The following is a 10,000-nucleotide window of genomic DNA, read 5'->3' on the forward strand; positions in this document are numbered from 1 at the left end:
CTTCCTTCCATTCCTGTCTATTTTCTTTATTCAAAAATTTCTTCATAGTTTTTACCCTTAAACTCTTCATCCTTAAATATGGATCTAACAAACCTAAACCTCCCTCCTCAATTGGTCCTATCAGTGTATCATAAGCAATCTTTGCTGGTTTCCCCTCCCATATAAAATTCAAAATACACTTTTTCAACCTCTTATAAGCCCACAACGGCAATGAAGTAACCTCTAATGTATACCACATTTTTGAAAGCATCAGAGCATTTATAATCAAAATTTTCCCTCTTAATTTCAACATCCTTTGTCTCCAGAAGGTCAATCTTCTCTCCATTCCCCCTAAGATTTCGTCCCATATTAAATCTCTAGTTTTCTTTTCATCTTTCCCAATTCTAATTCCCAATATTTTCATATTTTCGGTCTCTTCTTTAAAACTAAAATAATCTGGTAAAGGCTTTGCTGTTCCTATTCTCATCATGACCGTCTTATCTATATTTATTTTTGCTCCTGAACCTTTACAATAGTTTTGTATTGTATTCATTGCTCTCTCAACGCTATCTATATCCCTTAAAATTAATGTTGTGTCATCAGCATATTGATACATTTTTTGTTCCTTTTCTAATCCTTCAAAACCTATTCCTTTAATATTTTCATCTTCCCCAACCACTAAACCCAGTGGTTCAGCAACTATACTATACAATAATGCAGATAAAGGACACCCTTGTCTTACTGATCTTGTTATACTAAATACATCAGTTAAAAACCCATTACACTTTATACAACTAATTGCCCCTTTGTATAAAACTCTAATCCATTTTATAAAATTATTCCCAAAACCAAAATGCTCTAAAAGTTCAAATAAAAAATCATATTCTACCCTATCAAATGCTTTTTCCAAATCTAAACTAATTATGTTTCCTTCTTTATTATTCTCTGTCATATAACTTATTTTTTCTCTTATATTACTAACTGTATCACTTATTTCTCTCCCTATTATTGAATATGATTGATTTGTTGTTATTATTTCAGGTAGAACCTTCTTTAATCGATTTGCTAACATTTTTGCAAGAATTTTAAAATCTGTATTTAACATTGATATAGGTCTATAGTTCTTTAAATCAGCTGAATCACCTCTTTTTTTAAAAATTAGCTTTACCAATCCTACTCTCATCAATTGACTTGCTTGCCCTCTATCATAAATTTCCTCATACACGGGTTTTAAAATGGGGATTAAAATATCCTTAAAAACTCTATAAAATTCACTAGTCAAACCATCTGCTCCAGGACACTTCCCATTGTTTAACTGTACTATTGCTGTCTCTATTTCTTCCTCTAAAAAATCCTTATCGCACATTTCTTTATCCTCTTTAACTACTTTTTTTTTAACACTCTTTAATAAAACCTGCTTTTCCTCCTCTTTTATACCTTCGCTTTTAAATAGATCTGCATAAAATTCCCTTACACTTTGCAAAATCTCTTTGGACTCTTTTACTCTTCTCCCATCCTTTTTTAATACTTCCTTTATTGTATCAGCCTTTTGTCTACTTTCCTCTAAATTAAAAAAGAAATGTGTACACCTTTCTCCTTCCATCACATTCTTTACCCTACTTCTTATCATAGCTCCTCTACATTTTTCTTCTTCTATTTCTTTTAATTTTTCCTCGTAAATTATAATCCTTTCTATATCTCCATTTTCTTTTTGTAATTCCTCTTTCAAAATATTCCTAACTGCTACTTCTTCTCCCCTTTTAATCTTTTGTTTCAATCTACTATACCTCAATGAATACTTTTTTATTTCATATTTAACATTATCCCACCACACCCTCTTATCTTCTTCGAACATCCCTTTCCCTCTCTCATTCATTATTATTGTTTCCACTGCAAATTTATAGTTCTCATCTTTTAAAAGTTCATTATTTAAACACCATATCCCCTTTCCCCTCTCTACACCAGTTTCATTAAAATTAACTATTAACATACTATGATCACTAAGAGATGTAATTTTGTAATATATCTTGTCAATATTTCTTTCCATATTTCTTTTAATCAACATAAAATCTATTCTACTCTGCTTAATTTTATCTTTTACTAACTGTTGCCTTGAAAAATCTTTTATTCCTTCATTTCGTTCTCTCCATATATCTATTAGATCATTTTTATCAATTAATTTAAGCAATTCATCCCTTCCACTATCTCTTTTAAAAACCATATCTTTGGCTATATCCATTCTACTCAAAGCAGTGTTAAAGTCACCCATTAATACAACCTTTTCCCACTTTTCTATATAATCATTTAAATTATTAAAAAATATTTTCTTTTCATCCTCTGCATTTGGAGCATGTACATTACATAAAATTATAGTTTCTCCTCCACAGACCATTTTCACAATTATACATTTGCCTTCTTTATCACAATATATAATTTTAACATCATCACATATATTTCTTTTAACTAAAACTGCAACTCCTTTTCCTCTTTCACCATCACCATTATTATAATAAATTTCCCCCTTCCATCTTCTTTTAACATCTTCCATCTTTTCATTTTTCCAATTTGTTTCTTGCAATAAGATCACATTTGATTTTTTACACAGTTCTTTCACTTTTTCAAATTTTTCCTCTTTCAATAAACCTCTAACATTTAATGATATAATACTTAAAAGGCTAATAATTAAAAAGTTATTTCCTATATACATCCTTCATTTTCTTCTTCCCTATTCATCAGTACCCCAAATCTGTTTTCATCAAATTCTTTTCTTTTCTTCTGCCTTCTATTTTTAACCATTTCTATATTGGGGGTTACCTTTATGGATCTTCTTCTCTGTATTCTTTCCTTTCCCATTTCATTAGATTTCTCGTTGTCTCCTTTTCCCAAATCCTCTTCTGTTTCCAAGTTATTTTGTACTTCTTCCATTTTGTCCTGTTCCTCCGTCATTGTTTGCATTGTCTCTAGTGATGTTTGAATGTCACTTTCCATTTGTCCATCATTGTCCTTTTCTTTCTGATGCTCCACTTCATTTTCTGCACTGTCCATCAAGCCATTTTGTTCTTCTTCCTCCATCCTTTCCAGTGGATGTATATCCTTTTCTGTTGAGTCCTGAATTACCTTCCATCCTTGTCCTTCTACACTCAAAATTTCAGTCTCTTTTATTTGGTTATCATCTCCTTCTTCTTCTTCATTCTCCATCCAACACTCACACTTCACCAATGCACGTTTACAATCTGGGCACTTTACAGCATTGCAATTACGAGCATAATGTCCCTGCTCCTCGCACTCATGACACTTCAAATCAGGACAGTCTTTGAAGACATGACCAGGATCCATGCATAGCCTACAGATTTTCATCTGCCTATCATGCATGATCCTGAAGTATTGTGGCCCTTCGGCCGTTTCAAATTTGGTACTATAGGGCAGGGATACCACCTCTTTTGGAAATCGGACTTTAAGGTATCTTGTTCCATCCGCTATTCTTGTGGCAGGGTAGTATCGCCTTTTAATGTCTGATGTCGGGGCTACGCCCCACATTTCCAACTTTGAAAGAATGTCTTTATTATCGATATATGCTGGTAAGTGCATAAAAGAAACAATGCATTCTCTTGTCTGCAATTTCCTGATTTCACACATCTTCTCTTTTATCATTAAACCATCCATTAAATCATCACACATATGTTCATCCTCCAAAGTCAGTTCATATTCTCTATCTGGTCTTGGTCTTACGGCCAACAGCTTTCCAAATCCAATCTTTGCTGTCACAGCCTCTATAATGTCTTCCACCTTTGCATCTCTTAAATCCATCAGATTCACAATTACTGTAGCTTCCTTCAGAAAAGACTTGTTTGCAAATCGTTCCTTTGCTTTGCCACCAAAACTATTACTATTCCTTCGAATTCCAGTATCTTTTGCCATTTGTTGTCCACATTCTTCCTTTCGTGTTTCTCTTGCCATATCCTTATTCATTACCGTTAATCCATCCGTTGTTGACATTTCCAAAAATAAAAACTCCCCCCAGCAGCTTTAACTGCTGGGGAGTCCAATTTAGAAAAATTATAAGAGACAAAAAAAGAAATAACAAACTAACAAAACAACAAAAAAGGTGGGCCTCTCCCACCAACTGCTATTGCAATGCTTCCTGCCAACTCACTTCCTGTTGCACTCTATCGCCCCCAGGTTGGTATGGCCGTAAGCGAAGACTGCCGCAAAGAGAAGGCTATTTAGAGATCAGCCAATCTAATCGCCAGTACATTATATAAGTAGGAAAGAAAACCCAAAAGCTTAAAGCACCTGGTATTCCTAGCCGGTCTCTCATCCAAGTACTAACCAGACCTAAGCCTGCTAAGATTCAGAGATTGGGCATCGACTCTTTTTTTTTTTTTTTTTTTGCAAAATTATTATATAATTTGTGAAATTTTCCAAAAAGTTTAAAGCACCTGGTATTCCCAGGCAGTCTCCCATCCATGTACTAACCAGGCCCAAACCTGCTAATATTCAGAAATCGGGCATTGACTCTATTTTTTGGCAAAATTCTTATATACTAAGTGAAAATTTTCCAAAAAGTTTAAAGCACCTGGTATTCCCAGGCAGTCTCCCATCCATGTACTAACCAGACCCAAACCTGCTAATATTCAGAGACCGGCATTGACTCTATTTTTTGGCAAAATTATTATATACTAACTGAAAAATTTCCAAAAAGCTTACAGCACCTGGTATTCCCAGGCAGTCTCCCATCCAAGTACTAACCAGGCCCAAACCTGCTTAGCTTCCGAGATCAGACGAGATCGGGCATAGCCAGGTTGGTATGGCCGTAAGCGAAGACTGCCGCAAAGAGAAGGCTATTTAGAGATCAGCCAATCTAATCGCCAGTACATTATATAAGTAGGAAAGAAAACCCAAAATCTTAAAGCACCTGGTATTCCTAGCCGGTCTCTCATCCAAGTACTAACCAGACCTAAGCCTGCTAAGATTCAGAGATTGGGCATTGACTCTTTTTTTTTTTTTTTTTTTTTTTTTTTTTTGCAAAATTATTATATAATTTGTGAAATTTTCCAAAAAGTTTAAAGCACCTGGTATTCCCAGGCAGTGTCCCTTCCATGTACTAACCAGGCCCAAACCTGCTAATATTCAGAAATCGGGCATTGACTCTATTTTTTGGCAAAATTATTATATACTAAGTGAAAATTTTCCAAAAAGTTTAAAGCACCTGGTATTCCCAGGCAGTCTCCCATCCATGTACTAACCAGACCCAAACCTGCTAATATTCAGAGACCGGCATTGACTCTATTTTTTGGCAAAATTATTATATACTAACTGAAAAATTTCCAAAAAGCTTACAGCACCTGGTATTCCCAGGCAGTCTCCCATCCAAGTACTAACCAGGCCCAAACCTGCTTAGCTTCCGAGATCAGACGAGATCGGGCATAGCCTTTTTTTTTTTTTTTTTTTTTTTATTAAGAAATTTCAATCAATAAAATACAATAGATTAAGCACAATCAATAGAAATACAGAACATCGTCTTTACACATCTCTACATTACACCTCTTTCCTTTACATAGATAATTTAAAAAACTCTTCCACTTTCTGGCAACTTCCACATTAAATCGTTTAAAACACAACAGACTTTTGGGGTAAAAACATCATAAAAAGAGTCTAACATATTCACACCTTTAAAGTACACATACAGTCTTTCGATATATAATTCTGTTTTTCTTTTAAACACACTCCAAACATCCAACACAATTTTTTCCTTTTTAGCCACAGTTCTTCTGTCCCATATTGCACTTTTCATTAGCATTACACACAGATTAATGAAACTTTTGTTTTTACACTTTTTTTCCCAACCAAACATCACAACTCTATTCCATTCCATTATATTTTCATCCCACTCCTCAGTCACATCTTTAATTAAACATTTACATTTCCTTAAAAAGTCCTCTAGGTCTCTACAATGTAAAAACATATGTAAAATCCCCTCTTCCTCTTCCTGGCACACTTTACACAGAGCATTTTCTTCCATTCCTATTTTATTTAAAATTACATCAGTAAAAACCACTTTATGCCTTATAAAATACTCCAAACATTCCAATTTAGTTTCCACACATTTCCCCGTCATGTTTCTCCATATACACTCTTTTTTTAAATCTTTGAATTTCTGCACCCAGTATCCATTTACAATCGGCTCTTTAAAAACATAATCTCTAAAAGCACAATAAATCATTTTCACAGTACATTCCTTAAAATCATAAATTTTTTCCCCAAACTTCACATGAATACATTTCTCTTTTGGCTCTCCTTCCATACTTTCTATTCTTTTTATCCACTCTTTAGGTATTGCATTTTTAATGATTTCATATTTATTTTTTATTTCTTGTTCACTGTAATCCTCTTTTGCCTCCTCCATTGCATCTATAATAAATTGTGTCGGTAAAAACCCTTCTTTAAATTCATACAAAACATCTCTCACTCTTGTTATCCCCACATCCATCCATTTCTTTAAAAACAATTCTTTGTCTTGTTTTAAAATGTTTTTGTTTAAAAACAGAGGTTGATTTAAAATGTTTTCTCTCCCATGTGGATCATACTCAACTTTGTCTAAAAATTTTCCCCAGGCACTAAACATTTCCCTATAAAACTCTGGTAAGCACTCTGTCATCCAATTCTTAGTTTTCATCCATAAAATCCCATCCCCCATGTTAAAATCCCCACATTTGTTTAAAAAATATTCCATTGTCTTTTTCCATGCTGCTTTGTGACCATCATCTAGATATTTTTTTACTATTTTAACTCTTAAGCTATTTTTTCTCTGTTCAACATCAATTAATCCCATCCCTCCTTTCCCTACTTCTCCTATTAATGTACTGTATGCAATTCTTGACGGTTTACCATTCCATAAAAAATCTAAAAAACATTTTTTCAACCTTTTCTCCACCCACACTGACATAGCAGTCACATATAAAACATACCACAACTTTGACACCATTAACACATTTAAAATTAAAACCTTCCCTTTTAAACTTAAAGTCCTCAATTTCCAAAAATTTAACCTTCTTTCAATTCCTCCTACTATTTCTTCCCACATTTTTTCTTTAACATTCCTTTCATCTTTTCCCATTAGAACACCTAAAATCCTTATTTCTTTTGTTTCTTTAAAATGAAAATAATCAGTTAAAGCATTTACTCCTCCATATCTCACATATGTTGTTTTTTCTTCATTTAACTTGCCTCCTGATCCCCTACAAAACATCTGTACCACTTCCATTACTTTATTAACACTCTCTATATCCTTAACTATTATTGTTGTATCATCTGCATATTGAAATATTTTTTCATTTCCCCCACTTCCTTCAATGTTTATCCCTCTTATGTCTTCATCTATTTTAACAGCTAATCCCAATGGTTCTGCAACTAAAGAATATAAAAGCGCCGATAATGGACATCCTTGTCTTATTGACCTAGTAATTTTAAAACATTCTGTTAAAAAACCGTTACACTGTATTCTTGTTATTGCTCCCCTGTATAAAATTGTAATCCACTTGACAAAATTATCCCCAAACCCGTACCTTCTTAAAATTCCAAATAAATAATCATGCTCCACTCTATCAAAGGCCTTTTCAAAATCCAAACTAATAACATATCCTTTTTTGTTTTTTTCTTTCATATATCTTATTCTATCTATTATACTTAAAGTTGTATCTGCTATATCTTTCCCTTTTACTCCATACACTTGATTTGTTTTAATTATGGTTGGCATTACCTCTTTCAATCTATTGGCTAAAACTTTTGTTAAAATTTTCAAATCTGTATTCAGCATTGTAATTGGTCTATAATTTTTTAGGTCTACTTTATCTCCTTTTCTTTTATATATCAACTTTATTAATCCCATCCCCATTCTCTGATTCATTTCCTCTTTTTTAAAAATGTCTTCATATACTTCTTTTAAAATACTGGTTAAAAAATCTTTAAAAACTATATAAAATTCACTCCCCAAACCATCTATACCTGGACTTTTATTTTTGTTTAATTCACTTATTGCTCTTTTTATCTCTTCTTCTGTTATCTCTTCATCACAGTCTTTTTTGTCTACATCTCCTACTGTTGTTTTTATTTGATTTAGTAACTCCAATTTCTCTTCTTCTTTCAACCCCTCAGTACTAAACAGATTTTCATAATATGCTTTTACTTCTTTTAATATTTCCTCATTTGTTTCCACCACTACACCATTTTCCCCTCTTATTTCTTTAATCATTCCAGCTTTCCCTCTTATTTTTTCTAGATCAAAGAAAAACTTTGTACATTTTTCACCCTCCACCGTATATTTAGCTTTACTCCTTAGTCTTGCACCTTCATATTTTTTCTCTTCCATGTCTTTCAATAATCCCTCCAATTCTTTTATTTTTTGTATATCTTTCCCATTCTCATTTAATTCATTTTCCAATTTTTCTCTTATTTCTCTCTCCTTCTTCCTCTTACACATCTGTATTAATTTGCAATACTTTATTGTGAATTTTTTTACTAAATATTTAACATTTTCCCACCATATCCTTTTATCTTCACTGTACATTTCATTCTCCTTTTCTTTTTCAATAATTTCTTTAATACTTAACACATACTCCTCATTCTTCAAAACCTCTACATTTAAAACCCATACACCTGGCCCTCTTTTCACTGAACTCCAGTCTACTTGTATAAAAAGTGGTTTATGGTCACTTAAGCTTGATTCTACATATTTCATGTTACCAATAAAACCTTCAATGTTCCTTGTACACAAAATAAAATCAATCCTTGTCTTACACATAAAATTCCCTACTAATTGCCTCCTTGAATATTCTTTCTTTTCTTCATTTCTTTCTCTCCATACATCAATCATATTATTTTCTTCCATTAATAATTTCAGTTCTTTTCTTCCTTTATCATTTTTAAAAACCATTCCCTCACCAATTTCTAATTTACTGAAAACTGTATTAAAATCACCCATCATAATAACTTCTTTATGCTTTTTAAAAAAATCTCTTAATACATTAAAATATTCCTTCTTTTCAGTTTCTACAGTCGGTGCATGAATATTAACTACAATAACTTTTTTCTCCTCATACTCCATTTCAACCGCAATACATTTCCCATCTATGTCATTATATATTGTTTTACATGATACCCCACAGTTTTCTTTGATTAAAATCGCAACACCTCTTCCCAGCCTCCCATCACCATTGTTATAAAAAATCTCTCCACTCCACCTTTTTCTTATTTCAGTCATGTACTCTTCCCTCCAGTTAGTTTCTTGTAATAAAATCACATCCTCTCTTTTACACATTTCTTTCACCTTTTCAAATTTTCCTACATTTGAAAGCCCTCTAGCATTAAAAGTAACAATTCTTAAAAGCATAAAACATATAAAAACATGCATAAAACCCATAAACTCAGTCCATCTCCTCCAAACCTTTTAGCAGCTCATACTTATTTGCACACTCAATCCCATCTTCTTTAAGCATTCTTTTTCTTGCAGTATCAAGATTAGGTATTACCTTTACAGATCTTCTTCTTTTTGATGATTTCCCCTGCGTCTCCTCATTTTCTTTTCCTTGTTCACACTCTTTTGTAGCATCATTAATTTCTATCCCGTCCATCTCCTTTTGCACACTGTCCGTCACATCCATCGGTGTACATAAAATTCCCTCCTGTTGTGCATCACTCAGTACTTTATTCCTTTCATCAACCAGTTCCACATTATCCAAAGCATTTTGCAAGCTGTCTGTCAAATCCATCTGTGTCCAAATTCCCCCATCCTGTTGTGTTTGTATGATTGGTTCGGTACACTCTTTCTGTTGTTCTATATCCTTATTTAATTCCAGTCCTTCACCACGTACCCCTTCTCCAACGTCTCGCTGCTCGTTGTCTCTTTCATGCACCTGCCCGCCCACCTGCTGCTGCTCCTCCTCCTCACCCTGCATCCAACACTCACACTTATTTAAAACCAAATTGCACTCCGGGCACGTCACAGCATTGCAATTTCTCGCGA

At 33.4% G+C, this 10,000-nt stretch overlaps 1 protein-coding gene and 1 non-coding gene across 4 annotated transcripts in view; both read right to left on the bottom strand.

Moving 5' to 3' along the window:
• LOC127947410 (glutamic acid-rich protein-like) overlaps nt 1–10,000 on the bottom strand; it is a 255,412-nt gene that overhangs the window by 6,609 nt on the left and 238,803 nt on the right. The gene's annotated exons all lie outside the window — the stretch shown is intronic.
• On the bottom strand, nt 4,680–4,798 carry LOC127948121 (5S ribosomal RNA). Its single transcript, XR_008151868.1, has one exon. It is a non-coding gene; the product is annotated as a 5S ribosomal RNA (ribosomal RNA).

This window comes from Carassius gibelio, chromosome A25 (assembly GCF_023724105.1).
Source record: "Carassius gibelio isolate Cgi1373 ecotype wild population from Czech Republic chromosome A25, carGib1.2-hapl.c, whole genome shotgun sequence".
Lineage (NCBI taxonomy): Eukaryota > Metazoa > Chordata > Actinopteri > Cypriniformes > Cyprinidae > Carassius > Carassius gibelio.